The sequence below is a fragment of the Rhinopithecus roxellana genome, chromosome 12 (genome assembly GCF_007565055.1).
Source record: "Rhinopithecus roxellana isolate Shanxi Qingling chromosome 12, ASM756505v1, whole genome shotgun sequence".
Classification (NCBI taxonomy): domain Eukaryota; kingdom Metazoa; phylum Chordata; class Mammalia; order Primates; family Cercopithecidae; genus Rhinopithecus; species Rhinopithecus roxellana.
In genome coordinates, this window is record NC_044560.1 from 110,809,617 (window position 1) to 110,837,217 (window position 27,601).

The window sequence follows — 27,601 nt, forward strand, 5'->3', positions numbered from 1 at the left end:
TCCCAGCACTTTGGGAGGTCAAGGCGGGTGGATCACGAGGTCAAGAGATTGAGACCATCCTGGCCAACATGGTGAAACTCCGTCTCTACTAAAAATACGAAAATTAGCTGGGCGTGGTGGCGTGCACCTGTAGTCCCAGTTACTTTGGAGGCTGAGGGAGGCGGAGGTTGTAGTAAGCCGAGATCAGGCCACTGCACTCCAGCCTGGAGAGACAGCAAGACTCTGTCTCAAAAAATAAAGAATAAAAAAATAGGCCAGGCGCGGTGGCTCAAGCCTGTAATCCCAGCACTTTGGGAGGCCAAGACGGGCGGATCACGAGGTCAGGAGAGTGAGACCATCCTGGCTAACACGGTGAAACCCCGTCTCTACTAAAAAATACAAAAAACTAGCTGGGCGAGGTGGCAGGCGCCTGTAGTCCCAGCTACTCGGGAGGCTGAGGCAGGAGAATGGTGTAAACCCGAGAGGCGGAGCTTGCAGTGAGCTGAGGTCCCGCCACTGCACTCCAGCCTGGGCGACCAAACAAGATTCCGTCTCAAAAGAAAAAAAAAAAAAAAGAGTATAATTGGGATGTTTGTAACATAAATAGCAAATGCTTGACGTGACACATATCCCATTTACCCTGGTGATGATTATGCACTGCATGCCTGTATCAGAATATCTCATGTACCCCATAAATATGTACACCTACTAGGTACCCACAAAAATTAAAAATTAAAAGAAAAAAGTTCTGTCAACATAAAAAGACGTAGAGACGAATCGATAGGTAAAAGGTTTCATTTGGGAATAATATACAAGAAGTAGAATTGCAATTCAGGACATACATAGATGTGTGGTTTCTGGTATGTCTAGAGGTTATGTGAGTTGTTTTTAAATAAAATTTAGTTGGCTGGGCACAGTGGCTCATGCCTACAATCCCAGCACTTTGGAAGGTTGAGGCGGGCAGATCCTTTGAGCCCAGGAGTCTGTGACCAGCCTGGGCAACTTGGTGGAACCCTGTCTCTTCTAAAAATACAAAAAGTAGGCCAGGCGCAGTGGCTCACACCTGTAATCCCAGCACTTTGGGAGGCTGAGGTGGGTGGATCACAAGGTCAGGAGTTTGAGACCAGTCTGGTCAATATGGTGAAAGCCCGTCTCTACTAAAAATACAAACATTAGCCGGGCATGGTGGCAAGTACCTGTAGAGGCAGGAGAATCGCTTGAACCCAGAAAGCGGAGGTTGCAGTGAGCCGAGATCACACCACTGCACTCCAGCCTGGGTGACAGAGCAAGACTCCATCTCAAGAAACAAAACAAAACAAAACAAAAAATAGCTGAGTATGGTGGTGCCCACCTGTAGTCTCAGCTACTTGGGAGGCTGAGGTGGGAGGATTGATTGAGCCTGGGAGGCAGAGGTCTCGCCACTGCACTCCAGCCTGGGTGACAGAGCCAGACTCTGTCTCTAAATAAATAAATAGACAAACAAACAAATACATAAAGTGTATTGGTGCTGGCAGCGTTTTACATGAGCTGGAGAGTTCTGATTGGTGTGTGTCATTAGTTGTCAGGTAGGATTTGTAATCTCAGAGTAATGGTTAGGTCCTTGTGGTTTTGGATTGGGTTGGTGAGCCGGTTTTTGAAACAGGCAAGTGTTTTTGTATAAGCAGGTAGCTGGGCTTGTGTGACTCGCGAAGTAAGCTGCAGTCTGGAAAAATGTCTTGTGAAATGTTTGCCTGTTATCAGGCAGACTGTGTGTGAGAGCTCTCTCTTTATGGCCTTCCCCTGACTTCATGTGCCAGGGTTTGACACAAGTGACTCTATCTTAAATCTTACAGCTTTCACGGTTCACATCTTTATTCATTCCCATGACAACAGAAAGTACGTAGGCTACTCTTGCTACATTTATTCACCTACTTTCAATGTGGATTATTGTTCTCTTGTATTTTTATTATCTCTTTCTTAGGTGCATGCCACCGTGACCAGCTAATTTTTGTACGTTTTGTAGAGATGGGGTTCGTCGTGTTGTCCAGGCTGGTCTTGAACTGCTGGGCTCAAGCAGTCCTCCTGCTTCAGCCTCTGAAAGTGCTACTACAGGTGTGAGCCACCGTGCCCAGCAAACATTATTGCTTTTTATAATCAATATTCATTTACATTTGCCCCCATAATTCCTATATTGCTTTCCATTCCTTCTTGCATAACAATATTTCCATCTGACATCTTTTTCCCTGTGTTCATTGATGAACTTCTACACTGGGCTTTTTTTTTCCAGTACACTGAAGCTATCATTTCATTCTTGACTTTCATTACTGCTATGAGAAGTCAGCTGTCAGTCTAATGAGTACTTTGAAGGTAATTTATCCTTTTTACTTTTGCTGCTCTAAGATTTTCTCATTATCTTTGGTTTTTCTGCAGTTTCTCCATGATGGGTCTAGGTTAAGGGATTAAAGTCAATGGTTTAGGGACTTTCATGATCTTTGGAAATTGTTCAGCTATTGTTTCTTCTTCTTTTTTTTTTTTTTTTTTTAAGGCCGGAGTCTGGCTATGTCACCCAGGCTGGAGTGCAGTGGCGCAGTCTCAGCTCACTGCATCCTCCACCTCCGAGGTTCAAGCAATTCTCCTGCCTCAGCCTCCCGAGTAGCTGGAATTACAGGCATGCACCACCATGCCCAATTAATTTTTTTTTTTTTTTCAGACAGAGTCTCGCTTTATCACCCAGGCTGGAGTGCAGGGGCCGGATCTCAGCTCACTGCAAGCTCTGCCTTCCGCATTTATGCCATTCTCCTGCCTCAGCCTCCGAGTAGCTGGGACTACAGGCGCCCGCCACCACGCCCGGCTAGTTTTTTTTTTTTTTAGTAGAGACGGGGTTTCACCGTGTTAGCCAGGATGGTCTCGATCTCCTGACCTTGTGATCCGCCCGTCTCGGCCTCCCAAAGTGCTGGGATTACAGGCTTGAGCCACCGCGCCCGGCCAATTTTTGTATTTTTAATAGAGACTAAAAATACACCATGTTGGCCAGACTGGTCTCAAACTCTTGAAATCGTGATCCGCCCACCTTGGCCTCCCAAAGTGCTGTGATTACAGGCGTGAGTCACCGTGCCCAGCCAGCTATTGTTTCTTCTAATATTAATGTTTAATTGGAACTCCAACTAAAAATATGTTTGACCTTCTCACTCTGTCATACATACCTTTTTTTTCTTTTTTTTTTTTTTTGATAAGGGGTCTCACTCTGTTGCCAGGCCAGAGTGCAGTGGTGTGATCATAGCTCATTGCAGCCTCTACCTTCTCTGCCCCAGCCTTCTGAGTAGCAGGCATGTACCACCATGCCCAGCTAATTTTATTTTATTGTATTTTAGTTTAGTTCATTATATTTTATTTAGAGATGGGATCTTGCCATGTTGGCCAGGATGGTCTCAAACTCCTGGGATCAAGCAATCCTCCCACCCAAAGTGCTGGCATTACAGGTGTGAGCCACTGCTTCTGGCCAGTATTTAGTTTTCACTATTGTACTTTTCACATATGAAGGTTTTATTTTATGTTTTTGAAAATCTATGTCATTTTTACAGTTCCCTATACATATTTTCTTCTTCTTCTTCTTTTTTTTTTTTGAGATGGAGTCTCATTCTGTCACCCAGGCTGGAGTGCAGTGGCGCAATCTCGGCTCACTGCAACCTCTGCCTCCCGGGTTCAAGTGATTCTCCTGCCTCAGCCTCCTGAGTAGCTGGGACAACAGGTGCCTGCCACCACACCTGGCTAATTTTGGTAGTTTTAGTAGAGACAGGGTTTCACCATATTGGTCAGGCTGGTCTCAAACTCCGGACCTCATGTGATCCACTCGCCTCGGCCTCCCAAAGTACTGGGATTACAGGCATGAGCTACCATGCCCAGCCTCCCGATACATATTTTAAGACATATTTTAAGGGTTTAAATTCAGCACTGACTTTTATGCCTCTTCCTTTCCATGTTTCCATGTTTTGAGGGAGGTGAAAGGTGACAATTTCTAAGATTCGGATTTTAAAACTTTTTAAATTATAAGAATAAAACATAGATATAGAAAAACAAAACTATAACATAAAAATATAGCCAAATGAATTGTTACAAGACAAACATATGTGTAACCAGAACTCAGGTCAAGAAATAGAACTTTGCTAGATAATCTAGAAGTTCCTCTGTGTTCCCTGTCCTCAAAACTAACCAGTTCCACTCTCCTTTTTTTTATTTTTTATTTTTTTGAGACAGGGTCTCACTCTGTTGCCCATGCTGGAGTGCAGTGGCACAATCATGGCTCACTGTAACTTCTGCCTCCTGGGTTCAAGTAATTCTTCTGCCTCAGCCTCCTGAGTAGCTGAGATTACAGGCGTGTGCCACCACACCTGGTGTATTTTTTTATTTTGTATTTTTATTAGAGACAGGATATCGCCATGTTGGCCAGGCCGGTCTCGAACTCCCAACCTCAGGTGATCCACTTGTCTTGGCCTCCCAAACTGCTGGGATTATAGGCGTGAGCCACTGAGCCCATCCCTTTCCTACTTTTTTTTTTTTTTTTTTTTTGAGACGGAGTCTCGCTCAGTCACTCAGGCTGGAGTGCAGTGGCACGATCTCGGCTCACTGCAAGCTCCCACTGCAAGCTCCGCCTCCTGGGTTCACGCCATTCTCCTGCCTCAGCCTCCCAAGTAGCTGGGACTACAGGCACCCGCCACCATGCCCGGCTAATTTTTGCATTTTTAGGTGAGACGGGGTTTCACCGTGTTAGCCAGGATGGTCTCGATCTCTTGACCTCGTGATCCACCCGCCTCGGCCTCCCAAAGTGCTGGGATTACAGGCGTGAGCCACCGCGCCCGGCCCTCTCCTCCTTTTATAGTGATCACTTCCTTGTGTTCCTTTATAATATTATCATCCATTTGTACATCCCTAAATGCTTTTGCCTTCCCTTTTTTATTACTTGACATGTCTTTTAAGTCTTTTAACCTACAAGAGTCCCTGATATTCATATGTTGATAAAAATATTTGATTTTGCTATCCTGAATATAAAATATTTGCCATATCTTTTCTTGCACTGAGTATGTAAAATATGTTACTCCATTTTCTTTTCTTTCTGTTTTCTTTTTTTTTTTTTTTTTTTTTTTGAGACGGAGTCTTGCTCTGTCGCCCAGGCTGGAGTGCAGTGGCGCGATCTCGGCTCACTGCAAGCTCCGCCTCCCGGGTTCTCGCCATTCTCCTGCCTCAGCCTCCTGAGTAGCTGGGACTACAGGCGCCCGCCACCGCGCCCGGCTAATTTTTTGTATTTTTAATAGAGACGGGGTTTCACCATGGTCTCGATCTCCTGACCTTGTGATCCGCCCACCTCGGCCTCCCAAAGTGCTGGGATTACAGGCCCAGGCGTGAGCCACCGCGCCCGGCCATCTTTCTGTTTTCTTTTTTTTTTTTTTTTTTTTGAGACAGTCTTGCTCTGTTTCCCAGGCTGGAGTGCAGTGGCTTGATCTCGGCTCACTGTACCCTCTGTCTCCCGGGTTCAAGCGATTCTCCTGCCTCAGCCTCCTGAGTAGCTGGGATTACAGATGCTCGCCACCATGCCCAGCTAATTTTAATTTTTTAATTTTTTTTTAGAGACAGGATTTCACCATGTTGGCCAGGCTGGTCTTGAACTCCTGACCTCAAGTGATCCGCCCACATCAGCCTCCAAAGTGAGCCACGGTGCCCGGCCTGTTACTCCGTTTTCTAATTACTATTACAACTGTGAGAAAGTAAATGACAACCTGGTTTTTGTTGCTTTTCTTTTTTTTTTTTTTTTTTTTTGAGATGGAGTCTTGCTCTGTGGCCCGGGCTGGAGTGCAGTGGCCGGATCTCAGCTCACTGCAAGCTCCGCCTCCCAGGTTTACGCCATTCTCCTGCCTCAGCCTCCCGTGTAGCTGGAACTACAGACGCCCGCCACCACGCCCAGCTAGTTTTTTGTATTTTTTAGTAGAGACGGGGGTTTCACCATGTTAGCCAGGATGGCCTCGATCTCCTGACCTCGTGATCCGCTCGTCTCGGCCTCCCAAAGTGCTGGGATTACAGGCTTGAGCCACCGCGCCCAGCCTTTTGTTGCTTTTTAAGTCACTTATACCTCTCACTAGTGGTACACATATTTTTTCCCCTCTTTTTTATAGTAATTCTACGAATATTACTTGGAGTTTATTTGCCTAGATTGATATGCTGACGCATATCATGTACTTTTTCAATATTTAATTTTTAATCTTTTTTATTTCAGAAAATGTTTTATTATAATTATAACATTTTAGTATTTATTCTTTTCTTTTGCTTTGGCTTGGTTCTTTGGGAACTTCTGTTTACGTATTTGATCTTCTTGAACTGTCTTCCATGTTTGTCTCTCAGGTCTTTTTTTTTTTTTTTTGTCACTTTCTTCATTTCCATCCAATTTTAGAAATTATCCTCATTTTGGCTGGGCACGGTGGCTCATACCTGTAATCCCAGTACTTTGGGAGGCCGAGGCAGGAGGATCACAGGTCAGCAGTTCGAGACCAGCGTGGCCAACATGGCAAAACCCCATCTCTACTAAAAATACAAAAATTAGCCAGGCGTGATGGTGGGCACCTGTAATCCCAGTACTCAGGAGGCTGAAGCAGGAGAATCGCTTGAAACCAGAAAGCGGAGGTTGCAGTGAGCCGAGATCTGCCATGTACTCCAGCCTGGGCAAAAAAGCAAAACTCCATCTCAAAAAAAAAAAAAGAAAAGAAATTGTCCTCTTTTTTCAGTTAACGAGGTTGCTCCAGACAAAAGAAATTTTCCCATTTTTACCTTCAGTTTATCTCAAGCATTTGTTGTGTTTATTCTTTGTGGTGGTCCTTTTAGTTTAGTTTTCATTTCTGAAATGATTCTTTTATTTTGAATTATTTTCTGAATTATTACCTCATTTCCCACATTTTCTGATTCTAATTGATTTTGTTCTTTCATATCTTGTATCTTTTTGTTAATGAAATTTTAGCTCAATTTGAAATAGCAAGTTCCAGTTCTGCTCTCCTGTGGGCATGGCTTTCGGATATGCTTTTATTGTCTGGAGGAATGTTATTGTGTTCCTTATTCTCTCTCTCTCTTTTAAATTGTAACTCTTAGGGAATTCATGCTTGATACTTTTCTGATGCTTTTTAAAATTATTTATTTATTCATTTGTTTGTTTGTTTATTGAAATGAGTGTTGCTCTGTCGCCTAGGCTGGAGTGCAGTGGCACGATCTTGGCTTACTGCAACCTCCGCCTCCCGGGTTCAAGCCATTCTTCTGCCTCAGCCTCCCAAGTAGCTGGGACTACAGGTGTGCACCACCATGCCTGTCTAATTTAGTAGAGACGGGGTTTCACCATGTTGGCCAGGCTGTTCGAACTCCAGACCTCATGATCCGCCCACAAAGTGCTGGGATTCCATTTAATTTTATTGTTTAAGACAGAGTCTCGCTCTGTCACCCAGGCTAGAGTGCAGTGGTGGGAGCTCAGCTCATTGCAACCTCCACCTCCCAGCCTCAAATGATCCTCCTGCCTCAGCCTTCCAAGTAGCTGGGATTTAGTGTGCCAAGATGCCCATCTAATTTTTTTTGTATTTGTAGTAGAAACGGGGTGTCACCATGTTGGCCAGGCTGGTCTTGAACTCCTGACCTCAAATGATCCACCCGCCTCAGCCTCCCAAAGTGCTGGGGTTACATGTGTGAGCCACCGTGCCTGGCCGGTGTTGCTTATTTATTTATGTATTTAGAGATGGAAAGGAATTTTGGCTGTCGGTTTTAAGAGTTGTCACAGAGAAGAGTTCACTGGCCCCTTCAGGTCTTCCCTCGTGGACCACTTGCATTCCCCTCCTGTTGATGTGGGCAAAACCTCAACCCCTCTCTGCTGCTGCTCTCAGCGTGGCCCTCTGTGTTTTCCGTTGTTTTGTTTTTTCGAGACAGAGTCTTGCTCTGTCACCCAGGTTGGAGTGCAGAGGCACAATCTTGGTTCACTGCAACCTCCACCTCCCGGGTTCAAGCGATTCTCCTGCCTCAGCCTCCCATGTAGCTGGGATTACAAGGTGCCTGCCACCATGCCCAGCTAATTTTGTATTTTTAGTAGCAATGGGGTTTCGCCACGTTGGCCAGGCTGGTCTTGAACTCCTGACCTCATGATCCACCTGCCTCGGCCTCCCAAAGTGCTGGGATTACAGGCGTGAGCCACCATGCCCAACGCCCTCTGTGTTTTAATATTCGTTTTGAGGCTCTTCCGTCTTCAGATGATTTCAGATGCCCCATCACTTCCCTCGGCTGCCTCCTTCACAGATGCTCAGGTCCACTATTGCAGGTATTGTGATGTTTATAATTGTTCTGATCTGCTTATATTTGGGGGCTCATGGGGACATTTCCTGTATTAGTTTGGTGGTACTCCTATAACAGATCACCACAGCTGGGTAGCTTAAACATAACTTTATTTTCTCACAGCTCTAGAGGCTTTTCGTCACAGATCAAGGTATTGGCAGGTCTGGTTTATCCTAAGGCCTCTCTCGTTGGCTTGCAGACAACTGCTTTCTTGCTGGATTTTCACACAGCGTTTCCGCTGCGTGTGCACATCCCTAGTGTGCCTCAGCATATCCAAATTTCCTTTTTTAAAATGAGGACACCAGGCTGGGCGTGGTGGCTCACACCTGTAATCCCAGCACTTTGGGAGGCCGAGGCGGGCGGATCACCTGAAGTCAGGAGTTGGAGACCAGCCTGGGCAACATGGCGAAGCCCTGTCTCTACTAAAAATACAAAAATTAGCCAGGCATGGTGACACGTGCCTGCAGTCCCCACTACTCGGGAGGCTGAGGCACAAGAATCGTTGAACCCAGGAGGTGGAGGTTACAGTGAGCCAAGATCAAGCCACTGCCCTCCAGCCTGTGTGACAGAGTGAGACTCTTGTCTCAAAAAAAAAAAAAAAAAAGATAAAATAAGGACAACAGTCACATAGGATTAGGACCCACCCCAAATACCTCATTTTAGCTTAATCATATCTTTGAAGACCGCACCTCCAAATACACTCACATTGTGAGGTACTGGGGGTTACAGCTTAAACATACGAATTGTGGAAGTGTGCAATTCAGCCCATCACATTATCTTACGTAGTTTTTTTTTTTTTTTTTTTTTTTTTTAATCTTTCAAGCTTTTATTTAAATGCCATGATCCAGGATGGATTTTAGATCTTGTTGAAAGCAGCCACATCCATGGACTGTACATAGTCCTCAAAAGCAGTGATCTGCTCCTCCAGCATATCTGTTCCAACTTTATCATCTTCAACTACACACTGTATTTGAAGTTTCTTAATTCCGTATCCCACTGGAACTAGTTTAGATGAGCCCCAGACTAAGCCGTCTGCTTGAATGCTTCTGACACACTCCTCTAATTTTGCCATATCTGTCTCATCATCCCAAGGTTTCACGTCTAGTAAGATGGAAGACTTGGCAACAAGTGCAGGTTTTTTGGCTTTCTTTGATTCGTATTGTGCAAGACGTTCTTCTCTCAGCCTCTTTGCTTCTTCACTTTCCTCCTCATCATCAGATCCAAAGAGATCAATATCATCATCATCTTTACTATCTGTAGCTCCACTTCCTGTAGTGTCTTCCACATCAGCAGGACCATACTTGCCCAAAGCTTTCTTCACTCCTGGCAGGCTGGCCTTTTCCTTTTCGTAAGACTTGATGTGATTATACCAACGTAGGGCATGACACAAGTCAGCAGGCGGTGGGCCGGACACGGCTTCAAATACTGCCACATCTGCTTGTGATGGCACATACCCCTCGATGTAGCTCTTGTCCGCCAGGTAATCGTTGAGCACCTGGAGGCCGGTGGGGCTTTTCAGGTCTCCGAAACCCATGGTGTCGGCTGTATCCGAGAGCTGGGGAGCAGCAGAAAGAGAGCGCACAAGTTGTGGGCGCCCCGCGCTGAAGAGAAGAAAAAGGTCTTACGTAGTTTTATTTGAATGTTGTCAAGAGGCTTTTGGTTTTGCTGTCTGATTGCTCTATTTTTATATGGGGATTTTGGAAGATTCAAAAACTACTGCTAGAGGCACAATTTTTCTAGAATCTTGGTGCTTCTGTTTTTGTTTTGCTTTAATCAGCTTTATTGAGGGAAAATTTGCATGCAACAAAATGTATCAATTTTAAGTGTACAATTTGATGAGTTTTGACACATATGCAATCATGTAATTATTACCATTGAACCTCAAAAATTTGAAAGAGGTCTCAGTTAATTTAGAAAGTTTGTCTTGCCACAGGGCATGGTGGCTCATACCTGCAACCTCAGCACTTTGGGAAGCCGAGGTGGGCAGATCACGAGGTCAGGAGTTTGAGACTAGTCTGGCCGACATGGTGAAACCCCGTCTCTACTAAAAATAAATAAATAAATAAATAAATAAATAAAATAAAATTAGCCAAGCATGGTGGCGGGGGCACCTGTAGTCCCAGTTACTCGGAAGGCTGAGGCAGGAGAATCGCTTGAACCTGAGAGGCAGAGGTTGCAGTGAGCCAAGATCTCACCACTGCACTCCAGCCTGGGCGACAGAGTGAGACTCCGTCTCAGAAAATAAAAAAAGAAAGCTTATTTTGCCAAGGTTGAGGACATGCGCCCGTGACACAGCCTCAGGAGTTCCTGATGACATGTGCCCAAGGTGGTCAGAGCACAGCTTGGTTTTACACATTTTAGGAAGATATGAGACATCAATCAATATATGTAAAATGAACATTGGTTTGGTCCAGAAAGGTAGGACAGGTCACAGGTAGGTGAGAGACAAACAGTTGCGTTCTTTTTATTTATGGCTTTTGTTTTTATTTTTATTTTTTGAGACGCAGTTTTGCTCTTGTCTCCCAGGCTGGAGTGCAGTGCTATGATCTTGGCTCACTGCAACCTCCGCCTCCTGGGTTCAAGCGATTCTCCTGCCTCAGCTTCCCAAGCTGGGGTTACAGGTGCCTGCCACCACACCCGGCTAATTTTTTTGTATTGGTAGTAGAGACAGGGTTTGGCCATGTCTCTAACTCCTGACCGCAGGTGATCCGCCTGCCTCGGCCTCCCAAAGTGCTGGGATTACAGGCGTGAGCCACCGCGCCTGACCATGGCTGCATTCTTTTGAGTTTCTGATGAGCCTCTCCAAAGAGGCCATCAGATATGCATTTATCTCAGTGAGCAGAGGAATGACTTTGAATAGAACAGGAGGCAGGTTTGTCCCAAGCAGTTCCCAGTTTGACTTTTCTCTTTACCTTAGTGATTTTGGGGGCCCAAGATGTGTTCCTTTCACAACCACAATCATGATATACAGAACTTCATCAACTCAGAAAGTTCCCTCACGTCCTTTTTTTTTTTTGAGACAGAGTCTCGCTGTGTTGCTCAGGCTGGAGTGCATTGGCGTGATCTCGTCTCACTGCACCTTCTCTCCCCACCTCCAGAGTAGCTGAGACTACAGTGCCACTGCACCCGGCTAATTTTTGTGTTTTTAGTAGAGACAGGGTTTCACCATGTTGGCCAGGCTCCTCTCAAACTCCTGACCACAAGAGATCTGCCCACCTCGGGTTCCCAAAGTGCTGGGATTACAGGTGTAAACCACCACATCCAGCCCCTCATGTTGCCCAGGCTGTAGTGCAGTGGCACAATCTTGGCTCAATGCAACCTCCACCTCCCAGATTCAAGCGATTCTCCTGCCTCAGCCTGCCAAGTAGCTGGGATTACAGGCATGCACAATCACGCCCAGCTAATTTTGTATTTTTAGTAGACATGGGGTTTCTCTATGTTGGCCAGGCAGGTCCGTGATCCACCTGCCTCAGCCTCCCAAAGTGCTGGGATTACAGGCATGAGCCACAGCGCCCGGCCACTCATGCACTTTTGCAGTCCGTCTCCTCCCCAACCCCTGCCCTAGCCCCTGAGGGCCACTGTTCTGCTTCCTGTCCACAATGGTTGTACTTTTTCTAGAATTTCATATAAATAGAATCATACAGTATGTGATCTTTTATGTAAAGCTTCTTGTATTTAACATAGTGCTTTTGAGATTCATTCATGTTGTTGCATATATCAGTAAATTATTCTTTGTTTTCTGAGTAATATTGCATTGTGTGGACATCTTCCAATTTGTTTATCTGTTTACCAGTTGATAGAGAATGGGTAGCGTCCAGTGTTTGGCAGTGTGAATAAAGCTACTATGAACATTCAAGGACAATTTTTTTTTTTTTTGAGATGGAGTCTCACTCTGTCGCCCAGGCTGGAGTGCAGTGGCGAGATGTCGGCTCACTGCAACCTCTGTCTCCCGGGTTCAAGCGTTTCTGCTGCCCCAGCCTGCTGAGTAGCTGGGATTACAGGCGTGAGGCATCACGCTTACCTGATTTTTGTATTTTTAGTACAGACGGGGTTTTACCATGTTGGTCAGACTGGTCTCAAACTCCTGACCTTGTGATCTGCCCACTCAGCCTCCCAAAGTGTTGGGATTACAGGCATGAGCCACCACGTATGGCCAATAATTTTTTTTTTTAAAGGAAAATAAGTGCTAGTGAGAATGTAGCGAAATTGGAACTATCATACATTGTTTATGGAAATGTAAATGGTGTAGCTGCTGTGGAAAAAAGTTTGGGGGTTACTCAATAAACTGAACATAAATATGTGCTTTGTGTGTGTGTGTGTGCGTGTGCGCGCGCGTGTGTGTGTATATATATATATATACATATATACATGCTATGCATATTTTTTTAAAGACTTTTTTTTTAAGACAGAATCTTGCACTGTTGCCCAGGCTGGAGTGCAGTCTTGGCTTACTGCAACCTCCCCTTCTTGAGTTTAAGTGATTCTCCTGCCTCAGCCTCCCAAGTAGCTGGGATTACAGGCGCACACCACCACGCCCAGCTAATTTTTGTACTTTTAGTAGAGACAGAGTTTTACCATGTTGGCCAGGCTGGTCTTGAAATCCTGGCCTCAAGTGATCTGCCCACCTTGGCCTTCCAAAGGGCTGAGATTACAGGTGTGAGCCACCATGCCTGGCCCACTTGTATATATTGAGTATATACTTAAAAGAATTGAAAATGAGTGTTTAAACAAAAACTTGTACACAAAGTTTATGGCAGCAATATTCACAATAGCCAAAAGGTAGAAGCAATGCAGTTCTATCTACTGATGGGTCAACAAAATGTGGTACATTCATACAATAGAACAGTATTCAGCTAGAAAAAGAAATAAAGTATTGATCTATGCTACAGCATGGATGAATATTCAAAACATTATGCTAAGTGAAAGGAGCCAGACATAAAAGGGTTCATATTGTATGGTTCCATTTATATAAAGTATCTATAACAGGCAAATCTATAGAGACAGAAAGCAGATTAGTAGTTGCCATGGCTGGAGGAAGTAAGGAATGGAAACCAACTTAGAAGTTATGGGGGTATATTAGTTCGTTTTCACACTGCTATAAAGAACTGCCCAAGACTGTGTAACTTATAAAGAAAGGAGATTTAATTGACTCACAGTTCCACATGGCTCAGGAGGCCTCAGGAAACTTGCAATCATGACGGAAGAGGAAGCAAGCATGTCCTACATGGCAGCAGGCGAGAGAGAGAGAGAGCGTGAAGGAGGAACTGTCAAACACTTATAAAACCATCAGATCTGGTGAGAACTCACTCACTATCACAAAAACAGCATGGGGGAAACTGCCCCTATGGTCCAATCACTTCCCATCAAGTCCCTCCTTCAACACGTGGGGATTATGGGGATTACAATTTGAGATGAGATTTAGGTGGGGACACAGAGCCAAACCATATCAATGGCTTTTATTTTTATTATTTTTTTTGCGGGGGGGAGGTGGTGATTAAATGTTCTGGAACTGGATAGTGGTGATGAAAGAACACCATGAATTCAGCTGGGCACGGTGGCTCACGCCTGTATTCCCAGCACTTTGGGAGGCCGAGGCAGGCAAATCACGAGGTCGGGAGTTTGAAACCAACCTGGCCAACATGGTGAAACCCCGTCTCTACTAAAATAAAAAAATGATCTGGGCGTGGTGGTGGGCACCTATAATCCCAGCTCTCAGGAGGCTGAGGCAGGAGAATGGCTGCCTCTAGAGGGTATTTAAACCCCAGAAAATTCCATAACCGGGAGGCAGAGGCGGAGGTTGCAGTGAGCCGAGATTGTGCTGCTGCACTCCAGACTCCAGCCTGGGCGACAGTGTGAGACTCTGTCTCAAAAACAAAAACAAAAACAAAAACCACTGTGAATTCACTAGGTGCCTCTAAATGTTATGCTTTAAAAATGGTTAAAATGGTGACTTTTTATATTATGTATATTTTGCCACAATAAAAACATTTTTATTGCCTTCCTGGTGTTATGACATGGAACTTTTAACTCCAACTCACCCATCCTTTATCCAGTTCTACCTGAGCACCAGAGCCCTCTTACATCTTATATCCCTGCTGACTTGGCTCTGTCTTATTTGCCCCATGGCTAAAGCTCTCATCCTGCTGGTCACCAACTCTCCTTCATTACATTCTCACAATAGACATTTCTCATATCTTCAGGCTATCCACAATTGTGACCCCACTTGTAATCAAATCCACAAAGGTACAAAAGATACAAAAGGGAATCTGGCATACAAGAACTATAGATAAGACCAGCTGGAATTGAAAAAGAGATTACTGTTCCCTGAACTCATTGTTGTTCACTGAAGGGTGGAAGGTGGCCTTTTCCTTGGCTTCAGGGAGATGTTTATTGTGTGTTACACTGAGTAGACCATGAACTAAGATCCTAGTGTGTGGCTTTTTTGGCACAGAAGTTTTTGAAATGACTATCAACAAATAGCATCCCAGAAAGAGAATTTCAGTTCCCAATGATTTAATTGAAAATTTCTACCAACCCATTCAGGTTAAGAACAATTCCAACCTTACATAAACTTTCCCAGAGAATAAAAAGGCAGAAACAGTGACTTATTTAATGAAAATAGGATCACCGGCTGGGCGTGGTGGCTCACACCTGTAATCCCAGCACTTTAGGAGGCAGAGAGGGGTGGATCACGAGGTCAGGAGTTCAAGACCTGCCTGGCCAACATAGTAACCCCGTCTCTACTAAAAACACAAAAATTAGCTGGGCATGGTGGCGTGTGCCTGTATGCCCAGCTACTTGGGAGGCTGAGGCAGGAGAATCTCTTGAACCCAGGAGTTGGAAGTTGCAGTAGGCTGAGATCATGCCACTGCACTCCAGCTTGAGCAACAAAGAGAGACTTTTTCTCAAAAAAATAAAAAAAAAAAAGGAAAATATGATCACCTTGATTTCAAAATCTCTCAAAGACAGTATGAGAAAAGAAAATTATGGAGTAGCTGTATTCATGAAGGTAGATACGAAGTTCTTATCTAAATCATTAAGGGAACTAGATTTTTAGCCAACTAGATTATGACCAACTTGAGATATTTATTCCAGAAATGCAAGTTTGACTTATTATTTAAAAATCAGTTAATATGATTCCTCACATTAATGTATTAATTTAGAAAGAACCCCAGGATCATCTCAAAAGATATAGAAAAGATGATAGAATTTCAAATTCAGTTATCATCAAGCCTCTTGGAAAAATGGAAATACAAGGAAACTTCTAAGAAAGGATATCCAAGAAGAACTTTAAGTGCATTTTTTGATGGGCATGGTGCCTCACACCTGTAATCCCAGCACTTTGGGAAGCTGAGGCAGGAGGATTACTTGAACCCAGGAGTTTGAGACCAGCCTGGGCAATATAGTGAGAACTCATCTCTACAAAAAAATTTAAAAATTAGCTGGGTGTGGTGGTGCTTGTCTGTAGTCCCAGCTACTCAGGAGGCTGAGTCAGGAGAACTACTTGAGCCTAGGAGGTAGAGGCTGCAGTGAGCCCTGATGGCACCATTGCACTCCAACCTAGGCGACAGAGGGAGACCCTGTTTCAAAAAAACAACAACAACAACATATTTTTTACTTAATGATGAAATACTGAAATCTTTCCCTTTAAGATCAGGACCAAGGCAAGAAGACCTGCTACTGTCACTGCTAGTCAATAGTGTACTGGCTGCATCACTTGGTGACCAAAAAAGGCTCTATCATCTGCAATGCTTCTCCTTCTGTGCTAATGATAAAATGTTACTCCAGCTTCGTACTAATAAAGTCATTCCACTGTGAAGACACTGATTGAGTCTGACATATTAGTGTCATATATGTCTTTCTGGAGAGTCATGTATTGTGAACTCTTCAGTGATAAATGGAGGTGAGACAAGAGAATAGGTCTGGAGGCAGGGAACCTAAGGCCATTCCCGCTGACTTCCTAGAACTGAATCAAAAGGAAAATCCTGTCTCTCCACACCCAAGTAACAAAAGGATCAGAAGCTACTACCTGTGCACTGTGGGGCAGAAATCAATCAGACACTTGCATAGGGCGTAACTTTGTAACTACCTTTTAGTCTCTGATTGGTCCTGCCTTCCACAACCAATCAGACTGGTTGTGGGCCATTCCTTCATTTACATAGAGTGTAACCAAGTAACCAATGGGAAACCTCTAGAGGGTATTTAAACCCCAGAAAATTCCGTAACCAGTATTCTTTGCGCTTAAGCCTGCTCCCCCTCTGCAGAGTGTACTTTTGTTTCAATAAATCTGTGCTTCCGTTGCTTCATTATTTTGTTGCTTTGTGCATTTTGTCCAATTCTTTGTTCAAAACATCAAGAACCTGGATGACTACCATGAGACAAGAACTTAGCTTAAATCCCTACTACAATAATAACAGTTATCAGATTTCTCTATCTCTGTAAGGATTTCAGTTGCTATCAAAACATTTACATTTCTAATATACAGCTTTTTCTTATGGAGACGCTTTGGTGAGTGTAAAGATTTGACTTTCAATGGAAACATTTACCACACAGTAATATGTGTATGGCTTCATTTTTTCGATACTCTGCATTTATTTGGTTCCATCCCTTGAAGACTTTTTGAGTATCAGGAAGCATTGAGTGAAAGCCAAACACGTCAATAACATTTATCACATTAACTTAGTTTTTTTCTCATCTTGAATGGATGAGAGCTAAGCTGTTTAAATTTATTACATATAAAACATGTATTAGGTTTCAGACAGATGTGAACACTCTATCAAGGCTTGACATTGATAAATACATTTCTAAAATGTCATTTAATTTCCAGTTGCAAACGTCCCTAGTGTTATATCTCTTAGATATCTCCGCTGTGGCCTCTCCAGGTGGCTACCTTGTGTTTTGAGGAGATTGCTGTGCTAGATAGAGGCTGTAACTAAACAACTTCTCTTTACCTATATCTATGGGAAAATTAAGTTACATGTATGATTCTCGTTCAGAGATTTCTAGTTTACTGATTTTTTTTCTTTTTCTTTTTGTTTTGAGACAGAATCTTGCTCTTGTCTTCCAGGATGGAGTGCAATGGCATGATCTTGGCTCACTGCGACCTCCGCCTCCTGGGTTCAAGTGATTCTCCTGCCTCAGCCTACCGAGTAGCTGGGATCATAGGTGCCTGCCACCACTCCTGGCTGATTTTTGTATTTTTAGTAGAGATGGGGTTTTGCCATGTTGGCCAGGCTGGTCTCGAACTCCTGACCTTGTGATCCACCCGCCTCCGCCTCCCAAAGTGCTGGGATTACAGGCGTGAGCTACCGCGCCCGGCCGAATTTTTTTTTTTTTTTTTTTTTTTTTAATGACAAAGACATGGCTTTAATGTTATCCAGGAGACAGCTGATTCACATAGGGTTATTGAACACTAGAATCTGATCCTGAATCTGTCATGTCAACAGACAAAGGCATTACAATTTAGGGAAAGCTGTTTTCTGGGTACCTCCCACATGTTTGCAGAAGGCGGCTAGAATTTGCTTCCAGGCATCTTCCTGGGCCTTAGAATGAGCCCTGGCTCCCCAATCCACATCACATGTTTGTTCAGTAATTTGTGAAGGGAAGCTGGGCACAGAGGGAAGTAAGGAGGCTCAATGTAAAACCCAGTCCCAGGGTAACAAGACGATCTGGGCTTTTTCCTTTCCATGGGCCTGTAACCGTTCAGAGACTGGGCACACAACTCACTCCTCCGGTTATGGTCATCCTGACCAACAATGAAAAGGATGGGGCCCTGGGCCTTCTCTATTGACGTCATGCTGGGGTTCTCATACCCTCCTACAAGATCATTCCTTATATCCACGATGTCCACGAGGCCTGAGAAAGCTACCTTGATTCTCCTCAGGTCATAGTCCAATCGTGGACTGCTATTCTGCTTCTAGTTTATGCCTCTGTTCCCACTGATCCCGGATCCATTGATGGAAACTGGCTGAGACATTCTTCAAGAATGAGGCCATTGAGAGACAAATATCAGTTCCTAGAGAAATGCCCCAAAGCCCAATGCCTGGACCTTTTACCTGGGGATATTGAAACATGTAGCATAGGGCTTCTTCGAAGTACTCCAGGGGTATGTTGTCCACGTTCTTGGGGAGATCTTCAAAGTTATAATAAGCTAGAGCCAACGTGACAAAGTCACGGCTAGCAAGGAGGCTGGCTCGATATTCCAACAGGCTCCCTCCAATAACAAAAGACGCCAATGATCCCTAGGAAGGGTCCAGGTCCTGGGGACAGGACGGGCGTGGCGCGCACGCGGCCCGCCCGCACTGACTCGCGCCGCACCCCCAGCGGGAAGAAGCCGCGCTCCTGCCGCGCGTGGCATAGCAGCCGTCCAGGCTCGGGGTTGTGGCCGTCCAGCACCTCCAGCTCCACGACAAAGGGAATCTGTACGTCCCGCTTCATAAAGCGCGAAAAAGACTTCTTGGATTCCAGGGCCCAGAGCAGCCCCGTGGGCTCGAGCCCCCTACGCTGCCGCCCAGCACGGGCGCGCGCTCCAGGTCCAGCTCGCCGCGGGCGTCGCCTCAGTAGCGCGCGTGGGCCCGGAAGAGCGCGCCCTTCTCGTAGCGCAGGGACGCGCGAGCAGCGCGACCAGCTGCTCCGGGGCCAGGCCGCGCACGGCGATGCGCACCGCTTGTCCCAGCAGCCGCGGCCCGTGGGCTCCAGGATCAGCGTTGCTGACATCTTGGAGCCGGAGCGGGGAATCCTAAGGTCGATGCCCGAGGCCCGTCCAAGATCGTGGCAAGTGCGCCGATTGTCCAGAGGGCGTCCGGCGTCCCCTGGTGCCGGGAGCGGCCGGTGGCTGAGCAGTCCCAGAGAGCGCCTGGGACTTTAGACCAGTTAACCCGGCGCCCTGGACTCGTCTGAGGCAAAAGGAGCCAGACTCCTCTCCTGGGTCCTCTCCTCGGAACCCGGGGAGCGCAGACTTTTTTTTTTGTTTGAGACAGGTTCTCGCTCTGTCGCCCAGGCCGGAGTGCAGTGGCCGATCATAGCTCACTGTAATCTGGATCTCACAGGCTCAAGCTATCCTCCTGCCTCGGCCTTCCGAGTATGTGGCATGAGCCATCATGAGTATAGGCATGAGTCTTCACGCCCGGCCTAAGCCATCACGCCTAGCCTGATTTTTTTTTTTTTTTTTTACTTGGAAAAAATATGTACTTCACTCCCACAAAGTATATTTTAGACTCCTGCCCCATTATTCCTAGAGAATTATAATTTCCAAGTAAAGTAAAAACAAAAAAAGTGGTGAAGACAGAAGAGTATTTAACCATATCCCTGTAGAAAATTTTATTGAATATTCTAAGGAATGTGCTTGTCCTTTTTGTGTCTGTTGGTAGAAAAAGAATAAACATTAAACTCAGCTTAGTATTTCCAAAGTAATAAGAAACACTCTTGCACATAAGGATACTTTGGGAAACCTCGTTTCCACCACTGTCTTTATTTACACTGAGTGAGTGACAAGGCTCTGTAAAGATGCAGGGGAATTGGTTACTAGCAGGCAAAGCAGACATCAAGTACTGTAAGAAATCAGAGACTGACTTCAAAGAAAACTCAGCGTTTACTGATAAATTGGGTTATATTACCCCACCAATGGCTAGCCTTCATGCCATGAAAATGCATCCATGTTAATGATGTCACTGTCTTACCTAACTGCAGGTGATGGCTGCCATGACATAGAAATGACATTGAACTTAAGGAAAATACTATACTGTGCAAAATCCTTGTTAAAACCAAACATCATAAATGCATTTGAAGCAGAGTGTCTAAGCCACGTAAAATCAAACACTTGATAATTATTAGCTGGCCTTCTTCTATAAAGAAAGCTTTCTTTTTTCTTTTTGCTTATTTAATGGGGTACAATCAATTATACACATAATTGATGGCACAGGGAAAATAATTATTTCAAGTAGTTTTTAAACACTAGCTGTATAACTAAGAGGGACATATAAAAACAGGGATTGGCAAACTTTTTCTTTACAGGGCCTGATGGTAAATACAGTCAATCTTCATGCACAGATTCTGTATTTGTGAATTCATCTACTTCCTGAAACTTTTTTTGTATAAACCCAGAGTCAATATTTGCAGCACCTTTGTGGTTATTTGTGGACATCTGAAGAGCGGTGAACATTTTTGAGTCCCTTAACAGGCATATTCTCAGCCAAAGTCAAACAAAGTGACTCTCTGTCTTATTTCAGTTCTCATACTGTAAACAAGGGCCCTTTTTACCATCCATTTAGTACCTTGGGTTCTCATATTTTTGTGATTGCTGGTGATTTTGCTGTTTCAAAGGGACCCCAAATGGAGTAGTGCTAAAGTGCTGTTGAATGTTCCTATGAATGAGAAAGTGGTCTTGTGTCTTATAGAAAAAATACATGTGTTAGATAAGCTTCATTCAGGCATGAGTTATGGAGCTGTTGGCCATGAGTTCAAGTGTTAATGAATCAATAATATATATTAAGGTGTTTAAATAGAAACACAATAAGGCCGGGCACAGTGGCTCATGCCTGTAATCTCAGCACTTTTGGGAGGCCCAGGCGGGTGGATCACCTGAAGTCAGGAGTTCGAGACCAACATGGTCAACATGGTGAAACTCCGTCTCTACAAAATACAAAAATCAGCTGGGCATGGTGACATGCATCTGTATTCCCAGCTACTCTGGGGGCTGAGGCAGGAGAATTCTGGAACTCTCCAGAAGTGGTGGTGGAGGTTGAGAGGTGGAGGTTGCAGTGAGCCAAGATCCCACCACTGCACTCCAGCCTGGGTGACACAGCAAGACCCTATCTCAAAAAAAAAAAAAAGAAGAAAAAAGAAAAAAAAAGAAAAAAGAAAGAAAGAAAAGAAACATAACAAAATAAGCTTATGCATTCATCAGTTGACTAAAATGTGACCAGATGCTTACAGGAAGCTAACCCTGTATTTCCCCTAGAAGCAGTGGAATGGTATGCACTAATTCCATGTTTGCAGCAAATTTATAGACCATAACTACTGTGAATAGTGAGAACTGACTGTATTTTAGGATGCGTGGGCCATCCGGTCTGTGTAACTACTTGAGTCTGTCCTTGTAGCTCAAATATAGCCATAGACAGTACACAACCAAGTACGGCTATGTTCCAATAAAACTTTTATTTATGGACACTGAAATTTGACATGTATGATTTTCATACTTCACAAAATATTCTCCTTTTCATTTTATTATTTAAAAATATAGAAATGGAAAATATAGGAACGGGCCGGGCGCGGTGGCTCACACTTGTAATCCCAGCACTTTGGGAGGCAAAGGTGGGCGGATCACTTGAGACCAGGAGTTTGAGACCAGCCTGGCCAACATGGTGAAACCCCATCTCTACTAAAAATACAAAAACTAGCCAGGCATGGTGGCGGGCACCTGTAATCCTAGCTACTCAGGAGGCCGAGGCAGGAGAATCGCTGGAACCTGGAAGATGGAGGCTGCAGTGAGTCGAGATCATGCCACTGCACTCTAGCCTGGGCAACAGAGACTTGCTCTGTCTCAAAAAAAAAAAAAAAAAAAAAAAAAAAAAAAATATATATATATATATATATATATATACACACACACACACACACACACACACATACACACACACATATATACCATATATACCATTCCTATTTCCTTAGCTATACAACAACTGGCAGCAGGACAGATTTGGCCTGGAGGATATAGCTGCTCTAAAAGAACTGCAATCTGATATTTCAATTACTAGCTTTGTTGTTAGCAATAATATTGGTGTTGCAATTTTAAACTTTTTACAGCGATTTAGTCTAAAACTAATAAATATGTTAATATTGCTAGGAACCAAGATTTGTTAAAGAAAATAAACAGGAATATAAAAAGCAAGAATAAAACCCTGTGATGTTAAATTTAAATTAGTAATGTGAGTATGAACTCACGCTTTGGATATCAAGTTTCTTGCCCTGCTTTAATAAAGGGAAAACAGCGCCTGATCTAGAACCCAAGATATCTGACTCCATAATCCTGGGCTGTCTGATTTAGCCATACTGCTGCTTTTATTTTTTCTTAGTCTAGGTCTTCTCAAATCTTCCCTCACTTCCCCCTCAAAATCCCTAAGAAAGAAGGAATCTGGGGCAGAAGCAAATAAACTACTCTATGCCAGGAATCTCCTTTAAAATCTTAATGTAAAAGTTATGCTCATTTGCATTCTCCCCCATAATAAGCCTGTGATTAAATGCAAAATAAATAATTTTTTAAAATCCACTTTTCACCAAATCCTGCAGTCAAGCTGATGCTCTTGAGGATGTACATTCCCCTCTCTGTTTCAGAGTTGAGGAGAGCGAGGCCCTGGGTCACAATCAATTATCCAGTCACAGCCCAGCAGGCACACACCCACCACACAATCGGGGCGTCGTTTCTCAGACACACACTGACACACGATCTCCAGGAAAGGTCCGAAGAGGAAAACAAACATCAAAAAACCGCGCCACATTAAAGTTTATCGTGGGTTATATACGCGCTCACAGAAACGCAAGCGCACGCACTCAGTCAACCGGGTGACCTGACAGTCCCCCACGGTACTCTCAGTCCTACGGAGCTCGACTCAGTTCGTCACACAATCTCTGTCACAAACCTCATCCCGGTCATCCACGAGTCTCCCGAGTCACATCGTCTCAAATCCCAACCAGCCACACCCAGTGAAAGAATCCCACTCAGGACCGCGCCAGGGACAGACCCGCAGCGCCGTCCTCGCTCACAGAGCTCCCTACTCGGCCCTATGGAGAGGCGGTCGCGGGCGCCCTTCTTTAACGCGCCAGCCATCTGTCCCCGCTCCCTTCCAGGCCCTGCCGCCCTGTGCCCAAGCGCTAAGGGACTCGAAGCGCAGCCTGGCTGGGACAGGCCCAGCTCCGGCTCCCGATTCACAGATCGTGGGGCTGCACCAGTGAGCCGACCCTTGAGACTGGCCGCGCCTGCGCACTCCGTGAGCGCGCCCGGCCCTCCCAGCAGTCCCCGCGCGCAGCCCGTTAGGCCCGGGGGATTGTGGCCAGACCCGGCCGCGGCTCCCTCGGTTCCAGCATCGCTGTGCCTCGGGTTCGCGCCCCGAGTGAGCAGTCCTGTCCCGAAGCGTCGGTCCTGGCAATCCGTAGGAAAAGCACTGCGGCACAGGGGTAAGGAGAGGGAAGCGGGACCACTGCAGTATCGCAGAGCGGCGGGAGCCTGCGCCTCAGGCCCGGGTGTGTGTGTCGTGGGCGTGACGGGGCCGGGGCTGGGACGTGACGGTGTCTGTGCGGCTGACTTGGGTGCAGAGCCTATTGTATGGGCGAAGGTTGTTGTGGCCGTGGAGTGCGTGACTGACCCCAGCATCCTCTGCCCACACTGGGCCCAGCTGCAGAGAAATGGCCCTTGGTTAGTTTCTGCGCGCCAGAAGAAAGACTCCCAGCAGAAAGGCACAGACTAGGCCGGGCCAGGTGGCTCACATCTGTAATCCTAGCGCTCTGGGAGAGCGAGGCGGGAGGATCGCTGGAAGCCAGGAGTTCGAGACCAGCCTGGGCAGCAAAGCGAAACTCCCATCTGTACCAGAAATTTAAAAAATGAGCCGGGTGTGGTGGCGTTCTCCTGTGGGTCCCAGCTACTGGAGAGGCTGAGGCGGGAGGATGGCTAGAGCCTAGGAGGAGGTCGAGGCTGCAGTGAGCTATGATAGTACCACTGCACTCTAGCCTGGGCAACAGCGGAACAAGGCTCAGACCCGACCTTGGGATAGGAATGTTAGAACTGAACGAGCCCCCGCTCCCGCCCATGCTTGCTCCTGGAGGGACTCTCACGCCACCTCCCCGCGGGCCTGGACCTATGCACGTACACTCACAGCTCTGAAGAGTCCAGCTGCAGGTTTCAGAACCACAGCATTGCTTCCAGGAAGCTATTGTGAACTCCATTTCCAGCCCCGGGCATCCATGACCCTGATCTTTCTTTGATACTGGACAGAGTTAACAACTCCCTCTCTCTTATGTTACTCTGGTTATGTGTGGGTGGGCGGTGGTGGCATTGTGCCCTAATTTAACCATGCAAGGCTGGGCTGCAAGAAAAGCCAGGTTCCCTTAGCCAGTCCTGCCCAACTCTTTAAGAAAAGGGGTCTGGGCCGGGCGCGGTGGCTCAAACCTGTAATCCCAGCACTTTGGGAGGCCGAGACGGGCGGATCACGAGGTCAGGAGATCGAGACCATCCTGGCTAACACGGTGAAACCCCATCTCTACTAAAAATACAAAAATCTAGCCGGGCGAGGTGGCGGGCACCTGTAGTCCCAGCTACTTGGGAGGGAGGCTGAGACAGGAGAATGGCGTAAACCCGGAAGGCGGAGCTTGCAGTGAGCTGAGATCCGGCCACTGCACTCCAGCCCGGGACTCCGTCTCAAAAAAAAAAAAAAAGAAAGAAAAGGGGTCTGAGGGGGAGGAGGAATGAATTGCTGTTGCCTGTTTAAGTCAAGGTCGAGGCGAGTGGGTGTTTCTGCTTTCTTCTGTGAAATACATTCTTATTTCTTAGGACATGAGAATATTTGTTTCATTCTCCATAAATGTCCTGTCCATTGAGTTGATACCTAGGTGCGCTCCGGAGAGTCTGTTTGCACATACCCATTTGGTAGATGTTTTTCATTACTTCTGTGGGCCTTCTTTTAATTACTATGTGTAAAGCTCTTAGAACAGAGAGTAATAAAACATTTTGCAAGGATTATACATAATATAAAACTAGTTTCTTAGTAGAGAAAAAGAGATAAACAGTTGTTTACCACACTGTTCTGTCTGCTTTGGTATACTTTTACTGAATTTAGGAATGTTACTTGATTGTGTTCATTCATAGAAGAATCTTGATAGTGAAAATAGCCCATCGTTTTGATGAAGAACAGTTAAATAACTGATGGGTGTTACTTATTTGTGCCACGCTGTTGTTTATTTTCCCAAAACCCACTCATGTCACAGGCTTATAGAGTCACAATTTTCTTAACAACTAAAAGATATTCCCTCTTCACAACTCTGTTTTTAATTTTATTTGCATGAAAATAGTTTAATTGGGTGGGCGCAGTGGCTCATGCCTGTAATCTCAGCACTTTGGGAGGCTGAGGTGGGCAGATCACCTGAGGTGAGGAGTTTGAGACTAGCCTGGTCAATATGATGAAACCCCGTCTCTACTAAAAATACAAAAATTAGCTGGGCACGGTGGCGCATGCCTGTAATCCCAGCTACTAGGGAGGCTGAGGCAGAAGAATTGCTTGAACCCTTGATGCAGAGGTTGCGGTGAGCTGAGATCCTGCTATTACACTCCAGCCTGGGTGACAGAGTGAGATTCTGGCCCCGAAAAAAAAAAAAAAAAGTCCTGGTTTAAGCTGCCAACTATTTTTAGTACTATTCAGAACAGATTTTCTCCATCCCCTACCACCCAGTCACCTTCACTCTATAATAATAAAATTTAAGTTGCCCGTAGTCTCACCATGCAGAATAAATATTACTATTCTAATGTTTGTTTTTCCATTTTTTTCTGTGCACTTGTGCACATGTGTTTGTTTTCCAAAATAGAATCACAATTGATCATTTAAGGAGACAAAGACTCTCCAACACTTTGTTTGAAAAACAAAAAAGAGGTTGGGTGTGGTGGCTCACGCCTGTAATCCCAGCACTTTGGGAGGCCAAGGCGGGTGGATCACCTGAGGTCGGGAGTTCGAGACCAGCCTGACCAACATGGTGAAACCCTGTCTCTACTAAAAATACAAAATTATGCCGGGCGCGGTGACTCACGCCTGTAATTCCAGCACTTTGGAAGGCTGAGGTGGGTGGATCACGAGGTCAGGAGGTCGAGACCATCCTGACTAACACAGTGAAACCCTGTCTCTACTAAAAAAATACAAAAACTTAGCCGGGCGTGGTGGCGGGCACCTGTAGTCCCAGCTACTGGGGAGGCTGAGGCAGGAGAATGGTGTGAACCCGGGAGGCAGAGTTGCAGTGAGCCCAGATCGCACCACTGCTCTCCAGCCTGGGTGACAGCGAGACTCTGTCTCAAAAAAAACAAAAAAAAATTATTAAAGATAATTTATCAGCAAATACCAAATTTTTGAAGATAATTTTAAAATAATGGAATGAGGGGTATGTAATGTTTCTTCACTGAATTTAGTGCTTACAGTAAGCCATTTTAAGTGCTTTATGTATTATGTTCTTAACCTTCACAACAACCCTATAAGGTAGGTACTGTTGATTCCTTAATTTATCTCTGAGGAAACCGAGACACTGAAAATTAATGTGTCCAAATTCTCACAGTTAATAATTCCCAGAGCTCTGTTCATATCCTGAATCTTGACAACAAAGCCTGTATTTTTAATAAATGAGAATCGCCACCTCCCAACATTGTACATATTCTTTTAGTCTGACTCCCATAGCTAGTAATTTATCATGAATATCTTCCTTCTTTAATTAATATGGGCCAATGCCATCAATCATAATTGCATAATATGCTATAATATAGTGGAACATCATTTATTCAACTTGTTGCCTACTGTTAGATATTTGATTTCAGGTTGTTGTAAATTATTCTTTTTTTTTGAGATGGAATCTCTCTCTTTTGCCCAGGCTGAAGTGCAATGGTGCAATCTCGGCTCACTGCAACTTCCAGTGAGCCTCCCAGGTTCAAGTGATTCTCCTGCCTCAGCCTCCCAAGTAGCTGGGATTACAGGTGTCCGCCACCTTGCCCAGCTAATTTTTGTATTATTAGTAGAGATGGAGTTTCATCATGTTGGCCAGGCTAGTCTCAAACTGCTGACTTCAAGTGACCTGCCCGCCTCGGCCTCCCAAAGTGTTGGTTACAGGTGTGAGCCACTGCGCCCAGCCAGTAAATTATTCTTTGATGAACTCTTTTGCAATATATCTTTATATACTTTTACAAATATTTCCTAATGATAAATTCCTAAAAGTGAAATTTCTGGGTTGAATTATGAGACATTTATAAAGTACTCACAATATGCCAGATCCTGCGCCAGTCTTCAGGGGAAATACAGTGACCAAAATGACATGGTTGGTATCCTTAGGTTGTTTGTTATCTTTCAAGTTAGATAAGCCTATGCAAGAATAAGACTGAGATAGGTGAGGTAAAGGTCAGTGAAGAAGTCAGATGGCATGGCTTGAGAGGTCATGGGAAGGAGACAGCTGATTATGGCAAGCATTGTCAGGTCATGGCCAAATAATACCAAACTCATGGGGTTCCTATGGGGTAATGGATTTTATGTAATAAACATATGCCTTATAGTTTTTATTC

At 45.1% G+C, this 27,601-nt stretch overlaps 1 protein-coding gene and 2 pseudogenes across 5 annotated transcripts in view; 1 reads left to right on the plus strand and 2 right to left on the minus strand.

Annotated features, from left to right (window-relative positions):
* Window positions 1–27,601, plus strand: part of ZFP82 (ZFP82 zinc finger protein) — a 66,006-nt gene that overhangs the window by 16,043 nt on the left and 22,362 nt on the right. For 3 of the 4 annotated variants that reach the window (XM_030942414.1, XM_010368820.2, XM_030942416.1), the window contains exon 1: window positions 23,332–23,478. The exons of the other annotated variant lie outside the window; for it this stretch is intronic. The gene's annotated coding sequence lies outside the window, so the exon portion shown is untranslated. Of the gene's footprint in view, window positions 1–23,331; window positions 23,479–27,601 lie in introns of those variants that run through there. 4 annotated transcript variants of the gene reach the window in all.
* On the minus strand, window positions 9,091–9,921 carry LOC104666692 (annotated as a pseudogene). Its single transcript, XR_748591.2, has one exon. The product of XR_748591.2 is annotated as an elongation factor 1-beta pseudogene (transcript).
* LOC104666691 lies at window positions 17,760–19,020 on the minus strand (annotated as a pseudogene).